Source organism: Cimex lectularius, unplaced genomic scaffold, assembly GCF_000648675.2.
Source record: "Cimex lectularius strain Harlan isolate CLEC.00 unplaced genomic scaffold, Clec_2.1 scaffold7, whole genome shotgun sequence".
NCBI lineage: Eukaryota > Metazoa > Arthropoda > Insecta > Hemiptera > Cimicidae > Cimex > Cimex lectularius.
The window spans coordinates 3,230,273-3,240,125 of NW_019392731.1; the positions used below are offsets into that span (position 1 = coordinate 3,230,273).

General features: G+C 31.2%; 1 long non-coding RNA gene across 1 annotated transcript; it reads right to left on the minus strand.

Moving 5' to 3' along the window:
• Positions 1-1,089: 1,089 nt before the first annotated feature.
• LOC106668599 lies at positions 1,090-9,820 on the minus strand. The gene is made up of 3 exons (XR_001340776.2): positions 9,610-9,820; positions 9,426-9,535; positions 1,090-1,234 (listed from the first exon to the last, which is right to left on the minus strand). It is a non-coding gene; the product is annotated as an uncharacterized LOC106668599 (long non-coding RNA).
• Positions 9,821-9,853: the final 33 nt, after the last annotated feature.

Genomic DNA, 9,853 nt, shown 5'->3' on the forward strand with positions numbered 1-9,853 from the left:
CGCTTTGGCCATAAATTACTAGTTTTTGGTTTTAAATTAATTCTTATTAATTTCAAATTAACCTTTTCATAAACAAAAAAACTCAAGGAGACATTTATTTATTTTAAGGATTATACGCCTTTGCGATGGAACCTCATTATATATTATTGTTTAGGTAAATCCAAAACGTTTTATAAATGCGTTTTTGATTTTACCTAAGCAATAATATGTAACTTAGAAGATCCCTGAAATGTATGCATGTAAAGTAAAATTCCTGTATTTAAAAAAAATTAAATATAAAATAATTGTTCTCTTAGAAGACCTTATCAAAAATAATTAAAATAAAATTTAAAGATTATATTAAATTAAATCTGAAAACAAAAAAATCTTTTTTTCATTTGAGATTTGTTTACAGATAAAATAATTTGGTTTTTAAAAATCATATGAAATTTAATTCTCAAATCAAAAGAAAAATGATTTGTTTTTGTTTTCATTTTATATATTTTTTAATTTTATTTGTTTTTTAGAAGTTCAATTATTTTGTATAAAAAAGAATTCGCAAATATACTGGACTTTTACTTTACATGTTTATATTTCGACTTATATAATCTTGTAAATTTCTATAATGCTTTAAAGAAAGGGTTCACATGAAAAAAGGGTATATTTAAAGTTAAAAAGAGTTAATTTAAAATTTAAAAATGTTATTTTGAAGTAAAAAAAGCTATACTTAATCGTCCAAATGCTAGATTCCTCTGTTTATGAGGCGTTAGATATGATCTGATTAGAAAAACTTTTTTTCTACTAAAAATCAGTATTAAAAATACTTAACAGCACAATAAATTGTATTATTTTACTAATTTGTTTCTACTAAAAAATCAAATCACGAGAAAGATATAACAGTAAGTAATTACACTTTTATTTATATTATTTTCTTACCTTGTACAATTCAACAATTAAATCAATACATTAATCATATACAAAATGACTATATAAAGCCGATCATATATGTAATTGATCATATTCTCGTTTCAAAAGTATAAAAAGTATTTTCAAATAATGATAGATGTAATTTTTTACTTCTTCTATTTGCATATTACTTTTTATATAAGATTTTCCCATTTTTTAACCTTATGAACTACGTGTAATAGTTTTAAAGTCCTGATGAAGGGGTTATATTCCGCCAAACTTGAGGAGAGAACTGAAATGTCTAATTTTCTTCCAAATTGCACTTACCTCTGATTTTTTAACGCAAAATCTGAAAAATAAAAGATGATATCTATTATGACGAGATAATTAATACTTTGTGGGTATTCTCGGAGTAAAATTACATTGCAAATGTATCAGAAAGTAATAAAAGCGGTTAACCGAGCAAAAACCACCCTCAGAATTATTCATATATGTAAAATTCGTAACAACAATGATTTTAACATTTTTTAAAATTTTGAAAATGATAACGTTATTATTATTATTGTTATGGTCATGATAATGATACATCAGTTTTTTACAAAGTAGTACAGAGAGTAAAGCCAATAGAAATAAACTTTAAAATACTATACGAAATAATTTTTGACAATTAAATTTTCTAAAGGTTTTGAGTCATATTTTTTATTGTAAAAACTATTATAAAGGCATGTGTTAAGAAACTTGTATTTAATTAGTAATTCCAGCTGTTTTATTAGTAGTTACAGTTTGCAAAAATACACAGTTGAAATACAATGTTCTGATTGTCATTTTGACGTCCCTTCTTTTTAAACTTTTGCCTCAATTTTGCACAGCAATATAAAACACATTTTGACATAAAGGAAACAAAATATTAAAGTTGATTAAAACCAATAAGATATTATTTACCATTTATAATTAAAGAACTTACACACAGTCAGTAAGGTAATATGATTTGTGAAAAAGTATATTAGACGACTTTTTGCTACCTTTGAAAATAAATCCAGTAAGTTAGAGATCAGGGATCCGACCTTCAATAAAGTTTAAAGCCATTGAAGGTAAAGAGAAAAAAATAAAAATTCGACGTACTTGTTTTATCACCCTCACCTGGTTTATTTTTTAACAATATGCAAGCTAATTCACCACAGATTTTTTTTTAAACAATAGGAAACTACTTTCTGTAGTTTGAGATATTATTTACTATGAGCAAAAAACTTATATTTTTGAACGTTTGTTTATGTCTGATTATTGTGCCACTGTTGTATAAGTGTATGTCTTGCTAGCTTATATATTGAAATTGCCATCCTATCGTGTTTTATCATTATTCTTTTCTTACTAAATTTGTAATTAAATTTATACAGATTTCCAGATGTCTTGCAATCTTGTAATCTTTTTATGGCATAGTTTTATTGAAACCAACTTGCAGATAAACTGTATGCAGGTTTTTCCTATTTCAGATGAGTCCAAAATACAATTCTGTTACCAGTGTTTTTCATCCGAATCACCTAAAAGCCTGTATCACGGGTATGTTTTATGAGCGTGCAAAGGTTGTCAAAATGTTTTGGTTACGGCCGACGAAAGGGTGGAAGGGCCATAATTCTTTTTCTAAGGATGCTAAGGGCATTCACTGGCGAGCTTTCTACTCCCACGCTCTCAAGTGCGTTCACCCTCCGGCCGATGACACCCCCGACTTTTCCGGGGGGTACGACCTTTTCTCTTCCTGTATTCACAGGGATATTTAAATTCTTGAATTATTTTGGAATGAATGGATTTTTTTCTGGTAGAGAAATACGCGTTTTATTCGACACAATACAAAAACTTTGAACATCGTGAGATCGGCACACCTTATTATATTATTAAATTAAAAAAATAAATAAACAGTTTTCTGCTAAAGTAGATAAAAAATTCTTTGTTTTCATACGCTTGAAAGCTCGAAAGGTCTTTGTATGTAAGAATGTAGTTAAATAATTCTTTATTTACAATTTGTTGTAAAAAAGATTAAAATTACAAAAAAAGAACTATAAAAAACAATGTATAACAAAACATTCTGCTTTCATGGTTGACGGATAAAAAGTTTATCCAAAAGCCTAAAATTGCAACATTTTAAACATTCAAGGTTTAAAAAATTCAGCCAAATATGGTTCATTGACTATAGCCTAACACCAGTACTGATGTCACTTACTGATTGTGTTGAGTCAAAATTTAATATTTAGGTTCTCTTTATAAACATGTTTTTAATGTGTTGTTTTGTACATCATAAATTTCTATTGGATTTAACCATACTTCAATTTATGTTTGACATCTTTTAGTAAAATTATAATTGTGTCATCGACATATTTTTTATAATTATTCAGAAATCGTGAGATGCGGTCTGGTGTGATGTAGGTTTCAGAGAAGAATTTTCTTTATCGTGCCAACGTTTCGATCTTTATTGAGATCATCTTCAGGGCTCAAAGTGTTTGTTTTCTGCGTAAGTGTGCCATTCTTGCGTGTCGTGTTGAGAAAATGGAACACACAAGAATGGCACACTTAAGCAGAAAACAAACACTTCGAGCCCTGAAGATGATCTCAATAAATGTTTTTGTTATGTTTTGTTAAAATCACCATCACGATTTCTGAATAATCATCGACTAACGGTCACTAATCACCACATATTTTTTATAATTTGCCCCATTTACAAAATAATAACCCTTCAATACCTGCAATAAAAATCTAATATGGTTTTTTTTTACCAAATAGCCTATTCAATCTTAAACAAAAAGGCTTAGCAGTAAAATAGATCATATTCAATTTCCAGGTAAAAATAATTTCCAAACTGTTGAAATGGTACTTTTCGACCACTCTTCAAGAGTTAGGAAGGACGGATACCGTTAATCCGCCAGTATGTCAAAATATTTATTTGAGGTTTGTCATTTCTTGACTCGGTCGTAAATAATGCCAGGCATTGTGTCCAAAATTGCCCAGGGCCTGCGAGACTAAATTTTGTTTTTCAGCTTAATTTAAAAATAAAATCAAAACTAGACAGGATTTACAGTCGGGAGACAGGTTGAGGTCTCCGGGCGAAAAAACTACAGCTTCGTCGTCTCTTATCTACTATTTCTGATAGTAAAAACTAACAAATAGTTCTTTATTAGGTTTCGTGGTCCACTTGACCAAATAAATTCTTTTATTTATTAAGATTTTGGAAAAAGTCAGTGTCACAAGCGGGATTCGAACCCACGACCTTCGGCTAAATACGCCCTGCTCTACCATTTGAGCTATCGTGACTTCGATCCACTCGGACACTAACTTCCCATCTCAACCCCACCTTTTGAATTTTCCATCCTTTTTGACATTTTTCAAATGTCGTGTAATCTATTTGATTCTGGTCGACAAATGAAACGGCCGAGTGGCGTATTTAGCCGAAGGTCGTGGGTTCGAATCCCGCTTGTGACACGGACTTTTTTATACTAACAAATAGTGGTTAAGATTTTATTTTTCATTTGTTCAAATAAATAAAGTCAAAACGTTTAAATGTTAAAAATGTTCGGTAGTAAAATCCGCGTTGTTTCCATCATAATATATCTAATTATGTTATTTAATCTAGTAAACATTTAATGCTGAGGGGCTCCTCACTGATGTTGGCGCAATGCCGAAGCGAGTTTTGAGTAATTCAACAAACCCGCGAGTGAAGACGGACCCAACAAGTGACCCTATGCCGGTTAAGTGGGTTGAGTTCACAGACTCGCAGACGAACACCCAACATTAACTCCAATTTAATATATAGTTACTTGTTTTTTAACTCTTTAATCCGTTCTCGTAAATGTGTGTACATAAAATAGTAGCACTTATGTAGTAAATATGAACAGTAGTCTTTTTGGCTACTGTGCCATAAATTTACGGCGTGTTCGCAGAAAGGGGTAAATGTTTTGACATGTAAACTTCATAAATTTGGGATTTCCGAATTTTCGGAAGCCTGTGAGTTCAACCGGCTTCGTTTTAAGGGTCCATAACCCCTGATTTTTTTACTGGCTAAACTATCGAGATTTATAGCCCGGGAGCGCCGGTAGTTCGGCAACCGTCATAAAAGTCAGAGGTAAACTAGCAATGGCTTCCCTTTTCCTGAAAATCCCGTGTATAAATTTCAGACCTGACTGTTTCGGAAGATGGAAATTATTGATTATTGGTTTAAAGAAATGAAAAGTAATGAATAATTTTAATAAAGAAAAAAGTTCCGATATTTATATTTTGGGTATACATTAGTGGTGTTCGATCTCACGCCATTTAATGTTAAGGCTTAATTTCATTACACTTGAAGACATTGGTTTGAAAATCGGAAAATTATATATTTGTAAACCAACAAAAATTATTAATTAATATTTGAAAATCGTGATGAAGGGGATCTACGAAAATTCGACGAAGGAACGAATCTTGCAAATTCGCCTCATCCGTGTTCCTTTATAATTAATTATTATACATAATAACGATCGAGCACCTTTTCAATTGGAAAAGGCTTGACGTATATAGACAATATTTTTAGGAATATCATCGGACCTGGGGTTCGGAGTCTTGGGACACGGCAGCGAGCACAGATCCGTACCTCAGGGCTATAGGGACTTTTAAATGCGTACAGTGTTTGTGTTGTGTATGTGTTGGATTTATATTAATTCATTGGAATGAATGTAATTTATTAGCGGGAAAAAGGAAGGGGGTTGTTTAACCCCGCCCCGAGGAATATCGAGTACTCCTGCGTGGGTGAATGTGACCAGACATCTGTTTGTGATGATGTATGTATATGTATTGTATATTTTGTTTCTATTCTGTACTTGACAACCTGAGGTACAAAAGGGGGCCTAGCGTTTTAGGATATTAACGTAGTAAACATTTAAAAGCAGGGAGTCAGTAACCACATCGAGGCACTCAATGCCTGCAGTTTAAAACAAAATACCCGCGAATGAAGAGATAAAGAAGGAAAATCCCCAGAGGGCCTGCGATGACCCATGTCGGCACATAAACGTCCCATTTTATACATAATATATAGTTATGATATTGAAGGCTTACTAATTATACGTGCATAAAAAATATATTATCTTCTTCGTAAAAATTGTAACCATTTTGTTTGATCATTGTATTTTGTCATTTTATAAAAATTGTCAAATTATGATTAAAAGGGACTTTTTCTTAAACACTACATTTGTGTAGTTTTGGCCGTTTCCTATCATTTTGGTCTGCCTAGCCTGGTTTTTTGTTATGCCAGGTGCGTTTCGGCTTTTTGCCATTTTCTGGGATATGTATGCGCGTTTTTTTGTTACAGGACAACGACAGAATATGATTATAAGTCTTACATGCCAAAATAGATTTTGGATCAAACAGGTCATCATTCTGTAGAACCAAAACCGAAATCTCAAAATTTAACACATTTCGCTTACATTTTGGTCGTTTCCGATTATCGGAAGTTTAACAGACTTAAAAAAACAAATAAACTGAAAATTTCTGATTATTCGCTCGGCTGTCCACAACAAGAATAAATTTTATTATGTATACTTCATATTATAATATAAAAAAGGGAAAAGTAGGCCAGGCACCCGATTTTGTCCCAAGTTTAGGAAAACTATCAGCCAACTTATAAAAGGGCCAAAAATCGACTGACACGTAAAAAACAGCATCGGGTTTTTAAGTCACCCCTTCAAAGAAAGAAAAAAGCGACAAAGGACTGTTGACGGTCAACCAAAGGGAGAAAAGGTGTGGTCAGTTCCCACGGGCGAGTGTCAACCCGTCTTCCTTGCCTTTGTTTGTTGTTTGCCTTCAAAAAATCGGTTCCGGCCTAGGAGTGTTCACTTAACCCCTGAACTCTTTCAAATCAATGTCATAACGTCTGGTGTTTTAGTTCACTAAGGGAAAGAAGTTCAAGGACGATTGTCTGATAGCACGAGTTCGTTAGTCGCCAGTTCAGAATGCCTATCCAAAGTTATCCCATTTGGTCCCGATTATACTATAAAAAGAGGTTTTTTAAACTGAATCCTATCATGGTTTTACAGTTGAAAACTCTTCTTCCTCAGAAAAAGTTCGTTGATCCTCATTCTTTCCACGTTTCTTTAGATGAAAGTTGTAAGCTAAGGTAAAGAAGTCGATTAGTTGAACTGATAGACACTAATCACTTAACTAGGGTTCGGCTTCACGCCATATTCTGTGTTGAGCGTATGTACATACCTTCCAAATGATGTGAAGCTAACCGAATCAGCTGGCGTGCAAAGTGATTATTATCGATCAACTAAAGATTAGGTAAAGAGCTTTTGTTTGTTCGTTAAGTAAGCATGCTCTTCTTCCGAACTTTTGTATTTTTTATGTCGTTTTAGCGTTTGCTATAATTAAAAAATCAATTTTTTTATTACTTTTAGTGCTGGCTTTTTTCTTATCTTTCTCACGTTTGAAACCTACTAATTTATTTTCCTGTGTCGCCAGCCAACATATAGTCAGACCAATTGGGGCGGTAACCGAATCTCTTTTCTTTACCCTATTGCTACCCTATTTGTACCTCAGGCCAATTGTGGATACAATAAGACAAATACGCATAAAAACAGAAACTGCCCCCCAGTACTCAATTCTCCTCGAGGTGATGGGGGATACGTTTTTACTAATTTCGAATTTCTTATTTATTCATGTATTATGTGACTGATGTAACTAATAGACAATTGTTATACTTTTTATTTTGGATATTTCAAATCTATAACTAATAAAGTAAAATTTAATGGAACTAATCCAACTCATGTGTTTTTTACTTTTTTTATTTAAGATACTGAATACTAATAAAAAATACTTACCCAAAAAGATAGAAAGAGCTATGAAACAACAATGGATATGTGTAAGGTATGGTAAGGTATATGTTCGTCAACCAATATATGTCAAAGGGTTAACAGAAAAAAATTTAAAATATGTAAACAAAAAGAAATGTGTAAAAATTTGATCTTCAATTCATATATTGGTGAAAAGTTATATAATATTTTGCCTGCTATAAAAAATTTTATTGAAAAACTTAAGAACAGTAAAGTGGTGTATAAAATAAAATGTTCATGCCAAAAAACATACATTGGGAACATGTACAGTTCCTATACAAAATAATTAACCAACATGAAAACCATAGTGATAACACTGGTTTTAGCCAACATATAAACGATACAGGACACAATATAAATTTTGATGAGGTAAAATCTGGATCCCTTCATGTTTGGCAGAGAGAAAATCAGCAAAAATCAATTGGATTGGAGAATATCTATATAATCATGGAAAAAACAAAATAAATATAAAGAAGAAAGAAGAGAAGAATAAATAAAAAATAAATATACAACAAGATAAAAACAAATTATGTAAACAAGACAAAAATATTTTAACAACGCATAAAAATAATGTAAAATGTAAGAAATAAAAATGTAAAATATAAAAACATAAAACTTATTGCTATAAAAATAATTAATACATAAAACGAAAAACAGTAAATTAAAAATTAAAATTAAGTATAAAATACAAACCCGCCAGAAAAATTAATAAAAAATAGATCGTAGCTCCAAATAACGCCACACATTGGATTTATGTAACCTAGGGAAACCTACCACTTTATGTGTGTCCGGATGAGAAACGATTCGTAAAGTAATTTCATTATATTTGATAGACATTTAACCGTAAAAAGACATTGTTGTTTAAAATAATATTTAAACTTGTACATTTTAAAAACTCAAGACGAATGATGTGAGGCGGGTGCTCCCGAAATCGATCTCTTAAATAAAACAAATAAAAACACATAAATTTGATTAATTCCAATAGATCCCAATGAAGTACATGAAAAAACCAGCCCGAAAAAAGAATAAAACAAAATAAGATCATATTTTATTGTTCTTGAATAATAATGAACTGTTTCATTGTTAGTTTAACGATTGCAAAATTTAAATTTGCCCTTAACCTACAAATAATTAATTCTCTGTCATTTATCGGTCATGTGCTAATGAATAAGTAAATGCATAAAAATATTTATCCTGTACAAAGCCTGTCTCGTTTTTTCTTATATCTTATAATCTTGTCGCAAAAGAATTACACCTTCAAAAATAACTGTAATCTGTTTAATCCAAGTAGATGTGTAATCTATTTGGTTGCTTTTGGAGAAAATTACAGAGCTTAAAGCAAATAAGGTATAAATGAAACAACTGTTAAACAATGCAAAGCATAAGCAAACATGAATATGTTAAAACATCAATTTTTTTTTAAATAAAGGACAAAACAATGAATCTTGAAAGTTTAAAAATTGATTTATTTGAATATAAATTGTTGAACTTTGGAAAAAATCAAATATTTTTTTAATAATTAAAATATAACGGTTACCTGCTAGATAGTTATATTTTTAAAAAAATTAAATTTCTCTATTATGAAAAATTGGGTGTTTTTGTTTTTGCCAATTCATTGTTTGTTTAATTAACTTCTTGTTTAATTCAACTTAATGGAAAAATAAATATAGCATATTGAAAAAATTGTTTACATACTGCTGATCTGATAGATCTTGAAATCTGATTCAAATTTATTGGCCATCATAGCCGATCATCTATGACAAGATATGCGTAACTAGACCGGTAAAGTGCACTTAACGCTATCTCTTGGGGTAATAGGAAAAAATGTAGGTAAAAGTAAGTAGCATGCCTCAATAAATTTTATTGTCCGAAAACTTACTCTTGTAAGGTGGCTCCCTCAGGAAGGAAATCGCACTACTCGTTCCGGCACGAAGCCCTTCTGCTAATTATCAAGCCCACGGAACTATTGTTTTCAGCATGAACGGTAGCAGATTCGTAATTAAAGACAAGCAGCCGCGAGAATTGTCAATCACAACCCACATCTTCATATTAGCATTTATAATGAAGAAGAAAAATCTTCCTAAAATAGAAGTTATTATAATAGCAGGAACAACTAACGTAAT